We start from the raw sequence: 20,448 nt of genomic DNA on the forward strand, positions 1-20,448 counted from the left end.
ACCAGAAGGAGAGACTAGGCAAATTGGGACTCTTTTGACTAGAACAGAGAAGGTTAAGTGGAGATCTAATAGATGTGTTCAAAATTATGAGGGGTTTTCGATAAGGTAAATCAAGATACTTTACTGAACCAATGTAACATTTTCCAGTTCACCGCTGGCCAATTTCAAAGTAAGATTTCTGAACTAGTGTCAAATAATACCAAATTTATGTTGCAGTCCGCTAAGAACTGGGTTGGAGACAAAACATCCCCTTTCATCCCCTCCCTTGAGTACAGTATTATATGTGTGTGCACATGGATTTATGGTCTGTGAATTGTAAAGGGCATCAAATTAAAATCAGCACCAAGAGAACAAAATGAGAGGTTAGCTGGTCTTTTTTTTAAGACGGAGGATTGCTAGGACATGGAATGCCTTACCAGAACCAATGGTTGAAGCAGAATCCATAACAGATTTTAAAAGGAAAGTGAAAGGGCAGGGAAATGGGACAAAGTGGATTGGCATGGTAGGCTAAATGGCTTTTTTCTGTGCTGAAATTTGTGACTCTTTAACTCTGGGGTCACTTCATCGATCTGATTGCTGAACAGACTAAAGCCAAAAAGTGTGTGACCAGCTGCCGTGTACAGTATAACTCCATTCCGGGTGGACCCAAGTTTGAGAAATTCCCAGTCACTCCATTAAACCGCATGCATATTTTTCCACACTTAAGTTTGAATGTTTGCAATGCTAATAGAAGACATTCCTCAGGGGGAGGGGTTGAGGGGAGTAATGTTCTCCTGCAGCACCACTGTAAATTTGCCAAACGCCCCATAAATAGACAAGGGAAGCCGAAGAGCAGAGAAGATTAAGAGGAGATTCAATAGAGGTTTTCAAAATTATGAGGTGTTTTGATGGAGTAGATAGGGAGAAACTGTTTCCACTAGCAGGAAAGTCGATTAACAGAGGACGCAGAATTAAGATAATTGACAAAAGAACCAGGAGAGAGATGAGGAGAAATGTTTTACACAGCAAGCGTTATAATCTAGAATGCACCACCTGAAAGGATGGTGGAAGCAGATTCAATAGTAACTTTCAAAGGGACTTAGATATATACTTGAAAAGGAAAGATTTGTAGGCTATGGGGAAAGAGCAGGGGAGTGGGACTAAATGGATTGCTCTTTCAAATAGCCGGCACAGGCACGATGGGTTGAATGGCCTCCTTCTGTGCTGTAAGATTCTATGATTCTATTGTATTAAGTTATTGGCTTAGTTACAGTGGCAACAAGAGAAGCCTCAAGTCGATTCACCCCCATAGTTGCACTAATACTGTGGCGAGCTATTTATTGACGTGCAGTGTCAGTTGTTACGTTGACGAGGAACTCGTGTTCTCCTAATCTTAAAATCTAAACGCCAGTAAGAGAATTGGGTTTTATTCCAACAAGGACCTGCTCACCCTGGCATCACTTCATCTGGCGTAGAGAGAGAGGCAAACATAGATGGGAGATGAGGGATAGGGGATTGGGGGAGGGTGGAGGGGGGAGTGGTGCAGCTGTTATGTCTGACATTGGTGATAGGTAATCGATTGCCTTGGCCTGAGCACATGGAGTTTGATAGTGCTGTTATCGTTGTATTGTGTCTGACATTGGATACAGGTATTCGATTGCTTTTGCCTGTGAGAGTGTGTTTGGATCAGCCATTAAAAGCAACATGAACTGAGCTCTGCATACGGCCTCTGGATTATCTTTGCAAACGCAACATTTGGCGATGAGGATGGCTGAAATCTCTCTTCCACCACCTCCTCCCTTCCTTGCACTACCCGGTGAGCCCCCGATCCCACGGGTACGCTGGTTACAGTCCTTTGAAACCTACCTCATTGCTCTTGGACTAGAAAATGTGAGCACAGCACGGAAAAAGGCACTGTTATCCCATTGCTTGGGAGCGGAGGGCCAGCATGTTCTTGGGACATTATGCGCAGCAGACTCAATTCAAACATATGATGTGGCTGTGGCTCTGTTAAGCACACACTTCTTTGCTCCAAAAAGTGCCCTCCTGCGGCGATTCATTTTTAGACAGCGTCACCAACTCCCCGGCGAGTCGGTGCATCAATACGTAGCTAATTTGAGGGGGTTAGCTAGCTCGTGCAAGTTCGGTGCACTACAAGATGAGATGGTGTGTGATCAACCAATAGAGCACACCAACAATGTGAGAGTGCGTGAAAGACTGTTACTCGAGTCCGACGATCTGTCGTTGTCACAGGCAGTCAACATTGCCTTTCAAGTGGAGTCTGCAGCCGAATGTGCAGCGAAACTAGCACACACACCCAGTGACAGCGCCCTCGGCCCCGACAGCTCTGACACTGTAATTCTTGCGCGACGGCAGCAACGCGCGCTACCGCAGCAACAGTGTGGAAACTGCAGATCTCGTTCACATGCTACTAGAGCGCAGAATTGCCCCGCGCGCGGCCAAGCCTGCCACAATTGTGGAAAACAAAATCACTTTGCCAATGTCTGCCGCTCTGCCCCTGTTGCTACAAATGAACACTCTCAGTCCTCAAGCAGTTGGCCTATAATTATAACGTGAGCTCTGGGCCAGTAGTGGCTTTCAAGTCATGCACAATTAACCTGAATGAGGTGTGCATCTCTCTGTTGTTGGATACCGATGCCAGCGTCTCACTGCTGAATGTGGACACATTCAAACGCTTTTTCAGCTCCCTGCCACTCTCTGCGCCCTCCACTGCCCTTTGCGGGTATGGTAATTCGAAAATTGGACTAGTGGGCTCAGTCAACCTCACTGTACGCTATTGAACAAAAGTTTTGCCAGATTTTTGTTTTCATGTGGCATGCCAAGGAGCTAACCTGATGGGACTGGATCTTTTCACTGACCTGGGTTTTTCTCTCTTGGACACCGGCAGGTCTGCGATTCTCCATGCCGCCTCACCGTGGTGCCAAACATGGCCAGCACTCTTCGAGGGTCTGGGCTGCCTGACTGCCTTCACCCACCAGCCCATGGTTGACTCCACCGTTACCCCTGTCATTCAGCCACTGCGCCGCATCCCGCTTGCTCTCCATGACGGGGTCACAGCTGAACTAAAGCAGCTCCTGGAAGCTGGCATCATTGAACCAGTTGATGCCTCCCCATGGGTCTCCAACCTGGTGGTCGCAACGAAAAAGTCAGGTGGTCTACGCGTCTGTGTCGATCTTCGAGCAGTGAATAAGGCCGTAATCCCTGACAAATATCCACTGCCCATGTCAGAGGAACTCACAGCGCAGTTCTATGGTTCCATCCTGTTCTCGAAACTGGACCTTCGACAGGGCTATCTACAGGTTCCCCTCCACCCCAGCAGCAGGGACCTCACTGCTTTTGTGACACATGCTGGCGTCTTTCGGTACACCAGGATGCCATTTGGACTTAGCTCTGCACCCAGCTGCTTCCAAAAGGTGATGTCCTCTGTGCTCGCGGGCATTCCTGGGGTGGCCATCTACCTGGATAACATCGTCGTGCATGGGCCCTCGACCTCCACTCACGACGAACGCCTTCACAGAGTTTTCGTGGCTCTAGCAAAACACAAGCTCACACTGAATGGCGAAAAGTGTGTCTTTGCTGTTTCAGAGATCGAATTTGTGGGGTTTCGGTTGTCGGCTGACGGTATATCCCCACTCCAGTCAAACGTGGATGCCATTCACAGCATCCCAGAACCCAGCTCTGCAGCACAGGTTGCCTCCTTCCTTGGCATGACTGGGTACTACCTGAAGTTTTTGCCCTAGTACTCAGCCACCACAGCCCCACTGCGCCAGCTCCTGCGAAAGGATGTGGTCACAAGCCTGTACGGAAGCTGTTCGTCTCCTCAAGTCGCAGCTCACATCGCCTCCAGTGTTGGCTCACTTTGATGTCGCCAGCCCTACCTTCGTCACCTGTGACGCGTCCGCTGCAGCTGTGGGGGCGGTTTTATCGCAGATATAGAATGGAGTGGAGAAACCAATCGCCTTTGCCTCCCGAGCCCTTAGCCCCACCGAACAGAAGTACTCAGTAGGCGAGCGTGAGGCGCTGGCGTCCGTCTGGGCATGTGAGTGGTGGCACCTGTACACGTATGGTCGTGTCTTCACCCTGCGAACCGATCACCAGGCTCTCACTGCCCTGCTGTCGACATCCGGCACGGGCCACAGACCAATGCGTCTACACCACTGGTCTGACCGCCTCCGCCAATACAATTTCAGTCTCCAGTTCACACCAGGACGTGACAATGTTGTTGCAGATCTGCTCTCCCGCACTGTCTCTGCCCCAGCCCCACTCGTCGAGTCTGAACATGTGGAACAGGATATCGTCCAGATGCTGCACATGCCTCTCCAAACCACAGTCTCTCTCCAGGAGCTCAGAGGCCTCTGAACAGGATCCGACCCTCTCCCAGCTGTGCACCTTCATCAGAGATGGCTGGCCTCGCAAGGTGCCTGAGGAACTGTCTGCCTACTCCAGAGTTAAAGAAGAGCTCTCCTGCTGGAATGACTCTTGTGTTGCACGTGGACTCTGCACTGTGGTCCCAAGTGCCCTTCGTGCGTGTGTTTTATCCATGGCGCACGAGGGCCACTTGGACATAGTGAAGCTCAAACAACGATGCCGAGACCTAGTGTGGTGGCCGGGTATCGACAGGGAAATCGAGGCCCTGGTCAAGGACTGTGCAGCCTGCCTTGTAAGTGGCAAGACTGGCCACCAAGCTCCTCCACCCTGCAACCCCTTGCCTGGCCCTCTCAGCCCTGGGAGCACCTGCAGCTGGACGTCTGCGGGGAGATCCATGGTGTCCTCCACCATCAACAGTTCCTAGTGGTGACCTATGACCTGCACTCAAAATGGCCAGAGGTCACTGCTGTGGGCTCCGTCACCTCTCGGGTCATCATCGATATCCTTGAGTCCCTCTTCTCCCGCTGGGGGCATCCAAGGGCCATCACCACAGACAATGGCCCCCAAATGGTCTCTTTGGAACTCTTCTCTTACCTTGAGAGCAAGGGCATCCGTCACATACGCACAGCGTACTACCACCCTGAGTCAAATGGGGGGTGTGATGAAATATGCCATTCATCAGGCACTCTGTATTCTCTGTGTTTGATTGTGCCTGTGACTGTGACAAGCAGGGGAGTTTAGTTTCAGTTTCATTTCCTTACCTGTATTGTATTGTGTGTAGGGCACCGCCCATACCTGGCCCCTACTTAAGCAGGCCCCAGCGTGTCTCACAGGCAGTACAGCAGATCTCTGGATGAGAGACACTTCTCCACTGTGTATTACTTTCTGAGTTAATAAAAGCCTTGCTTTGCTCCGTTAACGTTGAGTCTCGGATTCATTGAGGCACATCAATTTTATTAACTCAATTTTCAACGCAGTGGATCAATTCTTGAAACCCGAACATTTGGATTTGGACCCGCATGCTTCGGACGCATCGGCATGATTCGGACACTGGTTTAAGTGTATGGAATTCTTCCTGGACAATTCTGCAGCCATCACAGACGCTACGGATGCTGAAAGTATGAAACTCGGAATCCTGCGGAATTGGGTAAGCCACCGGGTTTACCCCCTCATCCAAGACGCCGACACGTACCCGGCCGCCTGCGACATCCTAAAGGCGCATTACCAGCAGCCTACGAACGAGGTGTACGCTAGGCATCTGCTCGCTACTCGCACACAGCGACCTGGGGAATCGCTGGATGAGTTCCTAGTAACCCTGAAAACGCTTGGCAAAGACTGCAAGTGCCAAGAGGTAAAAGCCGCAGTGTACACTGACGAGCTTGTTCATGATGCCTTGATCACAGGCCTCAGCTCCACTTACGTCCGGCAGAGACTACTGGAAAAAACGGGATTGGACCTGAAACAGGCTGTGGACACAGTGCGATCCCTGGATGTGGCCCAGAGAAACTCGGACGCCTACTCTTCAGCCCGCGCCGCCCACGCCGCCACGTGTGCACCAAGGGCGCCGCCATCTTGGAAGGCATCTTCCCCGCCCGGCAGCCTGACACCATCGGGGCCCCGCTCTCCCCCCAGAAGCCCTACGACAGCCGCGACACATCGGGGCCCCAACTGCTACTTCTGTGGGCAGCCGAAGTACACCAGAAACCTGTGCCCGGCGAAAGGCACCACCTGCTTTAAGTGCGGTAAGAAGGGGCACTTCGGGAAGGTGTGCAGAGGGAACCCCGCTGGAAAACCCGCCACCGCCGCGTGTGCGCCGTGGGAGCGGCCATCTTGGACGCCATCTTGCCCGACCTCGTGGGGTCCGCCATCTTGTGAGCAGACAGCGTGGACACCATCTTGTGTCGATCAGGGCCCTACAGTGGCATCGGTCACAGTGGACCAGACCAGACCGCACCCGCTATCCAAATCAATGGTGGACATCGAGGTAAACGGGTGCGGGGTTAAATGTTTAATAGACAGTGGAAGCATGGAGAGTTTTATCCACCCTGAACTAGCACAACAACTCTCTCTAACGGTGGTCCCTGCTCGGGGCACCATCAATCAACATGTACACCCAACTAGATGCCTACCCGCTACCCCGCATATCAGAAATGGTGAACCAAATTGCCCAATACCGGGTGTTCTCCACCATCGACCTCAAGTCAGCGTACCACCAGCTCCCTATCAGACCAGAGGACTGCCCGTACACCGCCTTCGAGGTGAACGGACGCCTCTACCAATTCCTCAGAGTCCCCTTTGGGGTGACGAATGGGGTCTCGGTCTTCCAGAGGGAGATGGACCACATGGTCGATGACCACCACTTGCAGGCAACCTTCCCCTACCTCGACAACGTCACCATCTGCGGTCACAACCAGCAGGATCACGACACGAACCTCGAGAGGTTCCTGAAAACCGCACAAAAACTCAACCTCACTTACAACGAGGACAAGTGCGTTTTCAACACCACGCGCCTCTGCATACTAGGCAGCGTGGTGGAGAATGGGGAAATCGGACCAGACCTCGACCAACGGTGCCCCCACCAACTACCCCTTCAACAACCCTGGCGGCGCCACCAGCAGAGACCCAGGAGGCCACCGGGGACACCCAGCCGACACCCGCGGCACCACAACAGCTACGTCGGTCACAGAGGACTATCAAACCCCCGAACAGACTAAATCTGGAGAAGGGGTGAATGTGATGAAATATGCCATTCATCAGGCACTCTGTATTCTCTGTGTTTGATTGTGCCTGTGACTGTGACAAGCAGGGGAGTTTAGTTTCAGTTTCATTTCCTTACCTGTATTGTATTGTGTGTAGGGCTCCGCCCATACCTGGCCCCTACTTAAGCAGGCCCCAGCGTGTCTCACAGGCAGTACAGCAGATCTCTGGATGAGAGACACTTCTCCACTGTGTATTACTTTCTGAGTTAATAAAAGCCTTGCTTTGCTCCGTTAACGTTGAGTCTCGGATTCATTGAGGCACATCAGGGGGGTGGAGCGTTTTAACCAGACACTGAAAAATGGCCTCAGAGCACACCTATCCCAGGGGTGTGCGTTTGACAAGGCCCTCCTCCACACACTGCTGCACTACAGAGCCCCCCAGCATTCCACTACAGGGGTCTCACCCGCATCCCTCATGCTAGGCCGTGAGCTCATGCCGCCCCTTGGCAGGCTCCGCCCCTCGCTAGCTCAGAGCCCTGCTCCACGGGCTCAAGCCACAGTTGCTAGACAGCAGGAGAAGATGAAACTCCACTTCGACCAGTCGAAGAGGGCCAAGGTGCTCAACATCTCAGTCTCCGATTGGGTCAGAGTCCGCAGGTCTCACCGCAATAATAAGATGGCCTCATTCTGGTCCTCCCCTCTCCAAATCAGCCGCCAACTTGGACCAGCCACTTTCTGCCTCACTGACAGCTCTCGGTGGCATGCCAGCCGCCTTCGGAAGGTGCCAGCACCCCCTTCTTCTTCTTATCATGTCCACGGACAGTCTATACATAGCCCAGCCAGAACTGGACACATTTTTGCGCCTTGTTGTTGAATTCGACAAGATCTGCAACATTGCAGGAGATGTTGCATAGTCTGTGCCTCAGTTCCACATTCACAAGTTGTTGGGCTAGTTGAATATCCCCATTTGCTTAGTGACACCTTTGAGCAACCTACACCGGTCCTAAGTCTGTTAAGGCACTTCCAGGTTGCCCAGTTGCAATTAGCTCCTGGGGGAAGGCTTTCATCAAGTAAAATTTCCATCGCTGGGGGTTGTTCAAGACTGGCGAGCCGGTCTTTCCGCAAGGCGATGCGGGCTTCAGATGAGGTTGATTGTAATGGAACAACGCTGTTCATGAAGCTCTTTCTTGACTTTAGGCGGCTGGGTGTAGGTGTATGACAATGCAGAGGGTGTCTCTCATCTGATGTTTGACGGAGTCGCTCTTTCTTGCTGGCTACTGTTCTTCTTATATCAGGGGGAGCGATACCCACCAGGATATATAGGCTGTTGGTGTTTGTTGGTTTTAAGCAACCTGTGATAAATCGGCAGCTTGCATTCAGAACGGCATCCATCTTCTTGGCATGAGTAGACCTTTCCCATGCAGGGCAGGCGTATTCGGCAGTGGAATAGCAAAGAGCAAGTGCACTGGTTCGCAATGTTTTCGGGCTTGTTCCCCATCTTGTGTTAGTGAGCTTATTCAGGATGTTGTTTCGTACGCTCACTTTTGCCTTTGTCTTCTCGATGTGGTTCTTGAAGGTGAGGCATCGGTCAAGGGTGACTCCTAAGTAGATAGGGTGCTCGCAATGCGTCAGTGTTGCTCCACACCAAGTTACTTTCAGCTGGCGTTTGGCTTCACGGTTTCTGAGGTGGAATGCACAAACTTGCGTCTTTGATGGGTTTGCGCGAAGGTGGTTTTCTTCATAGTAGGATTTTAGTCCCTCCAAGGCCTCAGAAAGCGTTTTCTCCACGGTGTTAAAATCAGTGCTTTGGGCAGTGACACAAGTCATCAGCATATATAAAATGGCGTGTAACACCGTCTATAGGTTGGTCATTCGTGTAAATGTTGTACAGCAGCGGTGCAAGCACACTTCCCTGAGGAAGACCATTCTTCTGAATACGCCACCTGCTGCGCTTCCCACCTAGTTCAACATAGAACCGGCGATTCTGAAGCATGCTTTCTAACAGCTCTGTTAAGTGAATCTCTTTTGTCATCTCTAGAATCTTGCAGAGGAGACGTCTATGGTTCACTGTATCGTATGCTGCTGACAGGTCTACAAAAACAGCACTTGTTACCATCCCTTGCTCAAAACCATCTTCGATGTGTTGTGTGAGGTTGAGCAGTTGGCTTGTTGTTGATTTGCCAGGGCGGAAACCCGCTTGCTCTGGAATGATCTTCTCATCTACAGTTGGTGCTATCCTATTGAGTATCAGGCGTTCAAATAGCTTATAGGTGTGGCAAAGCAGTGAAATTGGCCGAAAACTCTTAAGATCTGAGGGATCTTTTCCAGGCTTTAATAGTGCTATTACATGTGTCTTCTGCCAGATATTAGGTAGCTTGTGTGTTGCCAGACAGTGGTTGAACAATTGTAGGAGCCATTTCTTTGCTTTCTGTCCAAAATGCTTTATCTGCTCCGTTGCTATGTTGTCAAGACCAATTGCTTTCCCGTGTTTTAGACTAGATATACCAGTTCCCTGATGCGGGATTATACGGACCTAATCCCCAAGCCTTACCCCCAGAGTGGCGGGATGCACATGTGGCTCAGCCAGCCAACCCTCAAGCAGCTATTGTGCCTCAGCCTGCTCCTCACCAGTCCCCACTTCAGCCTGCTCTTCACCAGTCCGCACCTCGGCCTGTTCGTACACGTTCTCGCCCTGGCCACCTACAGGACTTTGTCACTACATTTCATGTTTGAAATTCTGTGAGGGGGGAGGAAATGTTATGTCTGACATTGGTGATAGGTACTCGATTGCCTTGGCCTGAGCACATGGAGTTTGATAGTGCTGTTATCGTTGTATTGTGTCTGACATTGGATATAGATATTCGATTGCTTTTGCCTGTGAGAGTGTGTTTGGATCAGCCATTAAAAGCAACATGAACTGAGCTCTGCATACGGCCTCTGGATTATCTTTGCAAACGCAACAGCAGCAGTTCCCACTGATTGCTCATAACTTTCAACAATGGTTGGAGACACGCGTCAGCTGTGGCTCAGTGGATAGCACACTTGCCTCTGAGTCAGAAGGTTGTGGGACCCAGTCCAGGAACTTGAGCACATAATCTAAGCACAAAAATCTAGGCTGACACTCCAGTGCAGTGCTGAGGGAGTGCTGTGCTGTCGGAGGCGGCGTCATTTTGAATGAGACGTTAAGCCGAGGTCCTGTCTGCTCTCTCAGGTGGACGTAAAAAATCTCATGGCACTATTCCGAAGAAGAGCAGGGGAGTTATCCCCGGTGTCCTGCCCAATATTTATCACTCAATCAACATCATAAAAACAGATTATCTGGTCATTATTACATTGCTGTTTGTGGGAGCTTGTTGTGCACAAATTGGCTGCCGTGTTTCCTACATTACAGCAGTGACGACACTTCAAAAAGTACTTTTGGACGTCCTGAGGCCGTGAAAGGTGCTATATAAATACATGACTGACTTTCTTTTCTTTCTTATTGGCCTGGATTTTAACCTGGAGTTCTGTGCCGGGGGTGCTGTTATGAGGTCAGGAAATCCGGAAGAATGGGTTTCCCAAATGTCCTGCAGAATTTAACTGCAGGGCTCCTTTAAATGGGGTTCCCGCCCACAGGCAGCCTGATTGACAGGCTTGGAGGCCTTTCGGGCAGGAAGCCTGCTTCACAAGGCTGAAGCCTACAAGAGCAGGTAGGTGTATTGAGGAAGTGAGAGCAATCAGGGGCGGCGGGGGTGGGGGTGGTCTGGATCGTGGTGGGGGGTCCGATGGTGGTTGGGGCGGGGGAGGGGTTGATGCGGAACAGACAGATCATTGGAGGGAGGTTTTACTGGTTAGCTTGTTGGCCCACAAGCAGTGCTGTAAAGGCACATCACGGATTCAGCCCTTTGCGCCTGCTTTCAGCTGCCAAGTTTACCAAGGCCCTGGAAACACGGCCGCCTGAGGTTAAAAATAGAATCACTTAAAATGAAGGCAGGCAGTCTCATAATATTTAAATGACCAGCCTCCTTCCTGCGAGCAGATTGCTTGCCCGCCCCTTGCCCCGCCTCCGTTGAAACTGGAAGTGGGCGGGTTTGGTTCTCATTCCAGATGTTTTGCATTTTAACCTTTGACACGACACCAATCCACCTGTTTTAGGGAGTTAAGATTCAGCCCATTATGAGAGTCTTGCATTTCTATAGTATAACAGTTAAGGACAGATTCTTGGGCCTAGAAATTGAGTGGGGTTAGCGCCCATTTTGAGGCGCTAGAGGGCCTAGCGCCGCAAGTACAGCCGATTGAGAAATTCACTTGGGCGCTGCCATCGGCATTAGCCGGTTGCGCTGCGCCGGCACCGATGACGTCATCGGTGTGCGCAGCGTCCCGGTTGCCGTGGCAACGCGCCCGAACGCCGAAATTGAGTTGCGGCCGCCTCGCCCGTGGCAGCCGCAACCAACGATTTTTCAAAAGTTCGCTACGGGTCTTAGCACCGGCGCATTAAGGTCGCGCGGCGGCCGGCCGCTTTCCCGGCGGCCGCCTGCCCGCACCTCCCTCCCCGGACTCCTCCAACACCCCCCCGCGGCACAGATGCGTGTGGGCCGCGAGCCCGGCACTTCTCCGAGGTGCCGGGCTCATTTTTCTCCACAGATCAACGGCCAGCGGTCGGGTGCAGGCAGCTCCTCCTTAACGGAAGGAGGAGGCCTGCACTTCCCCAGCCTGCCGCACCGCATCGGGTGCCGCAGCGGCGGATTAGCGCCGCAATGCGGCAGTCAGCGCCCATTGCGAGGCGCTGACACCCTCCAGTAGCGCCGGCAGCCGTCTGGGCGCAGCGCTACTGAATTTTTGGCGCGCGCAGGGGGACTTAGCGCCGGCGCTAAATTTCCGGCGCTAAAGCCCTGGCGCGGCGCCAACTCAATTTCTAGGCCTTGGGCTATTATTGGTAACATGAGAAATTTAATGTTAATGTTTTTTCCAAGAAAGAGCCATTGGGGTACCCTACAAACAAACAACCTATTCATCATTCATGAGGCTTGAATCTCCATGACGATAGTGCCAAGCTCCCTACTCTGCCAGACCGTGGGAAGACTCAAATACTGGCTGACAGGTGACTATGAGACAATCCCAGGTGTCCTGCCTATGGCTGTTACCACTGGGAGCCCTCCATACGATTCCTATTTGTCTTGTTGAGGCTGTGTTTGCTCCACATGCTGTCCAGAGGGTCTCCTCTCCTGCCAATGCCACTATTCTAAGAAGTTGGGCAGCCAACCAACAGCCTCCACGAATCAGCAACCTCCACAGTGGTCAATTTTGGCAGTGCCAGACCCATCAAATGCCAACCATATATATTCACACATACATATGCACACACATACCCACATACACATGCACGCACACATGCACACACAGACCTGCGTGCATGTATACACATACACAGGTACATGTGCGCACACTCATGCATTCAAGTACATATACATGCACTCACATGCATGTGAACACACACAACATTGGAGAGAGGGATAAAAAGGGATGTTTTGTCTCAAACCGAGTTCTCGGTGGACTATGAGTTTGCAGCATAAATATTAGAATATAAGTTGGCACTAGTTCAACAATCTCACTTCAAAATTGGGAGTTGGAAGGTGTTACGTTGATTCAGTCAAGTAACATTATTGGGCTAGTTTAGAGGGAGCTGTTCCTTGATCTATGCTATGAGGAAAAAAAATAAACAACAATAATGACCTGTTTTAATGATGTTAGTTGAGGGATAAATGTTGGCCAGGACACCGGGGAAAAATTCCCTGCTCTTCTTCGAATAGTGCCTTGGAATCCTTTATGTCCACCTGAGAGGGCATCTCATCCGAAAGACAACACCTCCAACAGTGCAGTGCTCCCTCAGTACTGCACTGAGGACCTAGATTTTGTGCTCAAGTCTCTGGAGTGGGATGTAATGTGATACGGTCCCATGGATCAGCTCCAGATTTCAATCATGTGGCAGCAGTGGAGTTGCCAAGTAGCCCTTCCACTTAGATGCCATGAACAGCCCACCTCCTAATATTGGTTCCCCTCTTTTCTCTCACTGGACTGTGAGAGAAAGATTGAGATCAGCACCAATGTGGCGATTTTCTGACTTCCCTCTCAGTCAGAAGTGTCACCCACTGGAAGCACGTATCAGAGATTTAGGCACATGCGCGATTTTACGACAATGGTTGCTGCCAAAAGCACAAAGTCAGAAAATTGTGCCTTAAATTACAACTCGACCAAGTAACCACTGAGAATGAGTATGGAACCTGGGCCCTTGCTCACGGGGTATATTCATCCATTAAGTAATTGAAAGAACCCCCAATCCTTTCCTCTCCCCTCCCCCTTCCCTCCTGTCCCAGCCTTTATTGCTTGAGTAAAACTGAAAACTTGCCTCGCTCACACACTCACACACCATCAAACACAAGCTCTTTGCTTTTCACACCATCCTTTGTCCCTTGTGACAAGAGTACACTCTCTTTTCTGAAGAGGTTCTTCTGTAATCTGTGGAGTTGGTACACATTTTCCTTAGTGAGGTGAATTGGACTGTTGACAGAAGGCATTAGGCCTAGGCGATAAACCCAGCTGGTGTTTGACTACTATGGAGGAACTAAAGCACATTTTGACATCTCTGGCAAATGAACTGTTGACTCCTCAAGTTACAGAGTTAGTCTCAGCTGTAATGTGTTTTCCAATTGATCAGACACTAGATGATTGATTTAAGAGCAACAAAACGTTTAATTATTTTCTCATGATGGATTCCTTAACCCTTCCCAATCTCAGTTCTTTTAAAATCTTTGCTTAAAAAAAACTACACGTGATAATCACAATTGTACGGAGACGTGGTGAATTAACTAATCTGAAATAGGATGGTTGTAAATCTGGTAATTGGCCTTAGTTGCCCCTGAGCCAAGGAGTGGGAGGAAGGAGAAATCAGCACGAGTTCCTGCTCCTGATCCAATGCAGTGATCCCAGTCATAAAGAGTGTTGGCGTGAATCTTCTCTCCCCAATCCCTGCCTGCCACGAGGTTTGGTAGTCCGCTGCGATCACATATGAAGAGTATCCAGTTGGGTGAAATGTCTGGAGGAGGTCCGTCAGTCACAGGCATGAGTTCAACTCCATGAGGAGAAGAGGGGGGCAAAACCATGAGAGAAAACCCTAGAACGGGTGGTCCTACAAAAGCACTGTAGTAAACTGAGCACAGAAGAAAAATATTTAGCCTTTCTACTGCCAATCTGTGGGGCTCACTGCCTTCTGGCATTAAATAATTCCAGTCCTGCCAGGCTTTGGAGCTCCTAGCCCATTGGCTTCAAAGAGGCTTCATCCTGCCAACATGTGTTGTTCCCTGCCTACTGGGACAAAGTAATCTTCATCTTTATTGGTATAATGACTATGGGCCATATATTTTCCTGGTAATAAACTATTATAGGTGCTGTAACAGGAAGAAGGTAGGACTGGTTTAGTGACAATGGTCAACGGGTATGGTAGTGTAATTGTTATATTACTGGACTAGTAATACAGAGACCTGGACTAATAATACAATGAATATGAGTTCAAATACCACCATGACAGTTTGAGAATTTGAATTCAGATCTTTTTTTAAATCTGGAAATAAAAAGCTGGTGTCAGTAAAAGTGACCATGAAGCTGTTGGGGTCTCGTAAAAACCCAATTGGTTCACTAGGGAAGGAATCCTGTTGTCCTTGCCCGGTCTAGCCTACATGAAACTCCAGTCCCACACTAACTTAATTGACTCTTAACTGCCCTTGAGGTGGCCTAGCAAGCCACTCAGTTGTATCAAAACACTACAGTCCCTACCTAACAACGTTGTGGGGGCACCTTCACCACATAGACTACAGCGGTTCAAGAAGAAGGCCCACCACCACCTTCTCACCTTTGTTAGTTAAGGTTATTAAGGGATATGGGATCAAGGCGGGTAAATGGAGTTGAGATACAGATTAGCCATGATCTAATTAAATGGCAGAACAGGCTTGAGGGGCTGAATGGCCCTGTTCCTATGTTCCTCAGGACAACTAGGAATGGGCAATAATTGCTGGTCTTACCAGCGATACCCACATCCCAAAAATGAAGAAAACAAAAGGAGATACATTAAAAGACTTATTTTATGAACATGCCCGCTTAGCTTAATTAGTAACACTCTTGCCCGCCAGTCAGAAAAGAAAGAACTTGCATTTGTATAGGCTGCAGATTCAAGTTGTATAACAGAGCTTGAGTCACAAGATCATGGGTACAAGGCCCACTACAGGGATGTGAGCATTTTCCAGTACTGAAAGAATTTTGCATTGTCAGAGGTGCCATCCTTCAGATAAAACATTAAGCTGAGGCCCTCTCTGACTATTCAGGTGAATGTTAAAGATTCCTTGGCGCTATTTGAAAAAGAGTGTGGAATTCTTCCATTATACTGGCCAATATTCTTCCTTCAACTAACACTAGTAACAAAAAATAGTTATATAGATAGAACTTGCATTTATAAAACATCTTTCATGACCTCAGCACATTGGGATTCCCTGCTGTTCTTCAAATAGTGCCATGGGATATTTTACATGCATTTTGAACAAGGAGATGGACCCTCAATAAATGCTTCATATGAAAGATGGCACCTCTAGCAGTGCAGCACTAAAGTGATAGGCTAGATTGCATGTTCAAGTCTCTAGAGTGGGGCTTGAACCAACAACCTTCAGGCTCAGAAGTGAGACTCCCATCACTGAGCCAAGGCTGAAACCCACTGTCCAGCCTCTCAAAGAAGAAGGGACATTTTGGTGAAGAACTTGAAGGCAGCTGATGGACATGAATCTGTACTGTATGTTACACAATATCTATATATTATTAAAAACCTTTCTTAGGGCATACACCTCCTACCTACAAACCTTACTTTTATCACGATTTTTGTTCACACTTTTTTGTCAACATTTATCATTATAAACTACTATGTCAACATTTCCCATTCAATTTTGATATGTCAACAGTCACAATGTAGTTGCGGGCACTGACCACTAGGTAAAGTGAAGTTCTGCAACCTCTCCCAACTCCGTCACCATCATGTATATTGTATATAAAAAAAATCATCTATATGTACTTCCTATCTTTACAAAATGTGTACATATGCATTGTACACAATGTACATGAAGTACTATATGTAGCATACAACGCATTATTTAATGTTAAATATATCTATCTATAACATATTACACACTTTCGTATTTCCTGTATCACAATTTTGTCACACCTTGCAACACTTCTTAACAAGCTATCATCTGTATGCATTATTTTTAAGAGGTAGCCAGTGACCCTCACTGTCCTAACCATGTTTCACTCCTTCTACACTAGGTATTGATTTACTAGAATGGCACCAAGGATGAGGGACCTCAATTATGTGGACTAGAGAAGCTGGGTTTGTTCTCCTTAGAGGAAGATTAAGTGGAGATTTAATACAGGTGTTCAAAATTATGAAGGGTTTATTAGAGTAGACAAAGAGAAATTGTTTCCACTGGCAGGAGGATTGGTAACTAGAGGACACAGATTTCAGATAATTGGCAGAAGAACCAAAGAGGAGATGAAGGAATTATTTTTACGCAGCGAGTTGTCATGATCTGGAATGCGCTGCCTGAAAGTGTGGTGGAAGCAGATTCAATAGTAACTTTCAAAAGGGAATTGGATAAATACTTGAATAGGAAAGATTTGTAGGGCAGGGAGGTGAGTGGGACAAAGCAGCCCACTTGATTGGCACCTCATCCACCACCTTAAACATTCACTCCCTCCACCACTAGCACATCATGGCTACAGTATGCACCATCTACAAGATGCACTGCAGCAACTCGCCAAGGCTTCTTCGGCAGCACCTCCCAAACCCGTGACCACTACCACCTAGAAGGACAAGGGCAGCAGGCGCATGGGAACACCACCAAGTTACACACCATCCCGACTTGGAAATATATCGCCGTTCCTTTATCGTCGCTGGGTCAAAATCCTGGAACTCCCTCTCTAACAGCACTGTGGGAGTACCTTCACCACACGGACTGCAGCGGTTCAAGAAGGTGGCTCACCACCACCTTCTCAATGGCAATTAGGGATGGGCAATAAATGCTGGCCTTGCCAGCGACGCCACATCCCATGAAAAAAATTGGATAGCTCTTTCAAAGAGCCACCACAGCATGGCACAAGGGGTTGAATGACCTCCTTCTGTGCTGTAAAATTCTATAATTCTGATAGAAAAATAGAAACTTAGAAGATAGGAGCAGGAGTAGGCCATTCGGCCCCTCGAGTCTGCTCCGCCATTCAATGAGATCATGGCTGATCATCCAAATTCAGTACCCTGTCCCTGCCTTCTCCACATATCCCTTGATCCCTTTAGCCTTAAGAAATATATCCAACTCCTTCTTGAATATATTTAATGAACTGGCCTCCACCGCCCTCTGTGGCACAGAATTCCACAGGTTCACCACTCTCTGGGTGAAGAAATTCCTCCTCATCTCAGTCCTAAATGGCTTACCCCTTATGCTTAGACTATGACCTCTGGTTCTGGACTCCCCGGCCATCGGGAACATCCTTCCTGCATCTAGTCTGCCCAGGCCTGACAGAATTTTATAGGTTTTGATGAGATCCCCTCTCAATCTTCTAAACTCCAGTGAGTATAAGCCCAATCGACACAATCTCTCCTCATACGTTATTCCTTCCATCCCAGGTGTCAGCCTGGTGAATCTTCGCTGCACTCCCTCCATGGCAAGAACATCCTTCCTCAGATAAGGCAACCAAAACTGCACACAATACTCAAGATGCGGTCTCACCAAGGCCCTGTACAACTGCAGCAAGACATCCTTGTTCCTGTACTCGAACCCTCTTGCTACGAAGGCCAACATATCATTTGCCTTCTTAACCGCCTGCTGCACCTGCATGCTTACCTTCAGTGACTGGTGCACAAGAACACCCAGGTCTCTTTGCACTTCCCTTTCTCCCAATCTATTGCCATTCAAATAATAATCTGCCTTCCTGTTTTTGCCACCAAAATGGATAACCTCACATTTATCCACATTATAGTGCATTTGCCATGTTTCTGCCCAATCACCCAATCTGTCCAAATCATACTGGAGTTTCACGACATCCTCCTCACAGCTTACCCTCCCGCCCAGCTTTGTGTCGTCTGCAAATTTGGAGATATTACATCCAATTCCCTCGTCCAGATCATTAATATATATTGTGAACAGCTGGGGTCCTAGGACCGATCCTTGTGGTACCCCACTAGTCACTGCCTGATTTTGATTCTATGATTCTATGATTCTGATTCTATGACTTTAAGATTCTTAGTTTCTAAGATTCTATACATCTATGATTCTCTGATTTTATGATTCTATGATGATGATTCTGATTATATGATCCTATGATGATGATTCTGATTATATGATTCTATGGCCAGGAAATTTACCTCTGTAGCGCTGGTGCATTTGTCCATTAAAAAAAAAAAATGGTGTCCACCTCGCTTCCACCCACATCCGCCACAGCCCTCACCATTCGCCATCTTGGTGAGGGCGATAGTGTGGGCGGTATGTGCACACGCCAGCAGTATGCACAGTAGCCAGTCAGTCAGCATTTAACGCTGATTTGATGCACGACCTGCCATTTTTGACATCGCCGCTCCATTCAATGTCCTTTCCTGAACAATCACAGCTGAACGTGTGTTCAGCTGCACCCACCAGCGCTATTTAAAGGGATACATCCAACTTGCAAGTAAGTTAGAAAACACTAGTTTGACTTCAACTGGAAGGATGTGAAGGCCTTAGAGAGGGTGCAGAAAAGGTTTACAAGAATGGTTCCAGGGATGAGGGACTTCAGTTACGTGGATAGACTGAAGAAGCTGGGGTTGTTCTCCTTAGAGCAGAGAAAGTTGAGAGGAGATTTGATAGGGGTGTTCAAAATCATGAGGGGTCTAGGCAGAGTAGATAGAGAGAAACTGTTCCCATTGGCGGAAGGGTCGAGAACCAGAGGACACAGATTTAAGGTGATTGGCAGAAGAATCAAAGGTCGACATGAGGAAAAACCTTTTTACGCAGTGAGTGGTTATGATCTGGAATGCACTACCTGAAGGGTGGTGGAGGGGGATTCAATCATTGCTTTCAAAAGGGAGTTGGATAAGTACCTGAAGGAAAAAAATTTGCAGGGCTACAGGGAAAGGGTGGGGAGTGGGACTAGCTGAAGTGCTCTTGCAGAGAGCCTGCACGGGCTCGATTGGCCAAATGGCCTCCTTCTGTGCTGTAACCATTCTATGATTCTGAATTTGCTTATTGCTTTTGTACTGGCTCTTACAGCATTTGTAGGAGTACTGGGTTGCTGTAAGAGATTTCAAAAGTTGTTAAAGTGGGTAGGGAGTGCTGCTGGATGTTGGGATGGTGTTGACTGCTCCTGAATGGCCTCTGAGTACACCACTTGCTCCCAGTCCTGGGGGCTCTAGTTACAGTCTCCATTGGGCTGCAGGGAGATGGCGAAGAGGCAGCAAAGAAGACAAGCTGCTCATAGAGGGAGGAGGAGGGCTCTCAGGAGGAGGCCTTACACACCTAGGGTCTTCAGAGAGCAGTTCTGCCTGCACCTATGCCATGAGCAGTGTGTTCGTCGACTCCACTTCACCAAGAAGGTGCTCACAGAACTGTGCCACCTCTTGGAACCAGACCTGCAGCCTCAGAGCAGGGTGATGACGGTGCTCAAGGTGACTGTGGCCCTGAATTTCTTCGCCAGCGGATCCTTCCAGGCAGAACCTGTGACAGAGCAAATATCTCGCAGTTCGCCGTCCATCACTGCTAACCCACTAGCTGTAGCATGGCTGGTGAAAGGCTGCTGACTTTCAGTGCGCAAGAGTGCAGATGGCCTTGCAGAACAACCTCGCGCGGCTCTCGGCCTCAGAGGCCTGTCGGCGGACTGCACCACCTCGGCATGGGTGGCAGCAGTCTGGGCTGGCTGGCTAACAGGCAACAGCAAGGGCATTGGTGGAGTGGCAGTGGTGGGAGAACGAATGCTGTCATCCTGAGAGCAGACAACAGGTTCGTGCTCCATGGAGTCACTGCCGCTTCCCCGGGATGGCGCCTCAGCAATCCTAGTAAACAGTTGGAGGACAGGCTGTTGGACTGCTGTGACACCCTGCAAGCCCCTTTCAACACTGGTAAATGCAGCCACGATGGCAGCAGTCTGAGCTTGTATGGCAGCAAGCTGAGCCTGCATGGCAGCAGTCTGACCTTGCATGACAGAAGTCTGAGCTTCCACTGCAGCACTCAGATGTTGGGTTGCTTCCACTTCTGCTGCGATGAAAGCTGAGATGCGGCCATCAGACCCTGCATCATGGTTGGGTCCACAAGTGCGCTAATGAAGTTGCCCATCACTTCCATCC

General features: G+C 49.1%; 1 long non-coding RNA gene across 1 annotated transcript in view; it reads left to right on the forward strand.

Annotated features, from left to right (window-relative positions):
- Window positions 1-10,705: 10,705 nt before the first annotated feature.
- LOC147114676 (uncharacterized) overlaps window positions 10,706-20,448 on the forward strand; it is a 50,970-nt gene continuing 41,227 nt past the window's right edge. The window contains exons 1-2 of the long non-coding RNA XR_015078913.1: window positions 10,706-10,756; window positions 12,020-12,147. This is a non-coding gene — a long non-coding RNA (uncharacterized LOC147114676). The remainder of the gene's footprint in view (window positions 10,757-12,019; window positions 12,148-20,448) is intronic.

The sequence above is a fragment of the Somniosus microcephalus genome, chromosome 7 (genome assembly GCF_052327205.1).
Source record: "Somniosus microcephalus isolate GS21.2 chromosome 7, FLI_Smic_1.0, whole genome shotgun sequence".
Classification (NCBI taxonomy): Eukaryota; Metazoa; Chordata; class Chondrichthyes; order Squaliformes; family Somniosidae; genus Somniosus; species Somniosus microcephalus.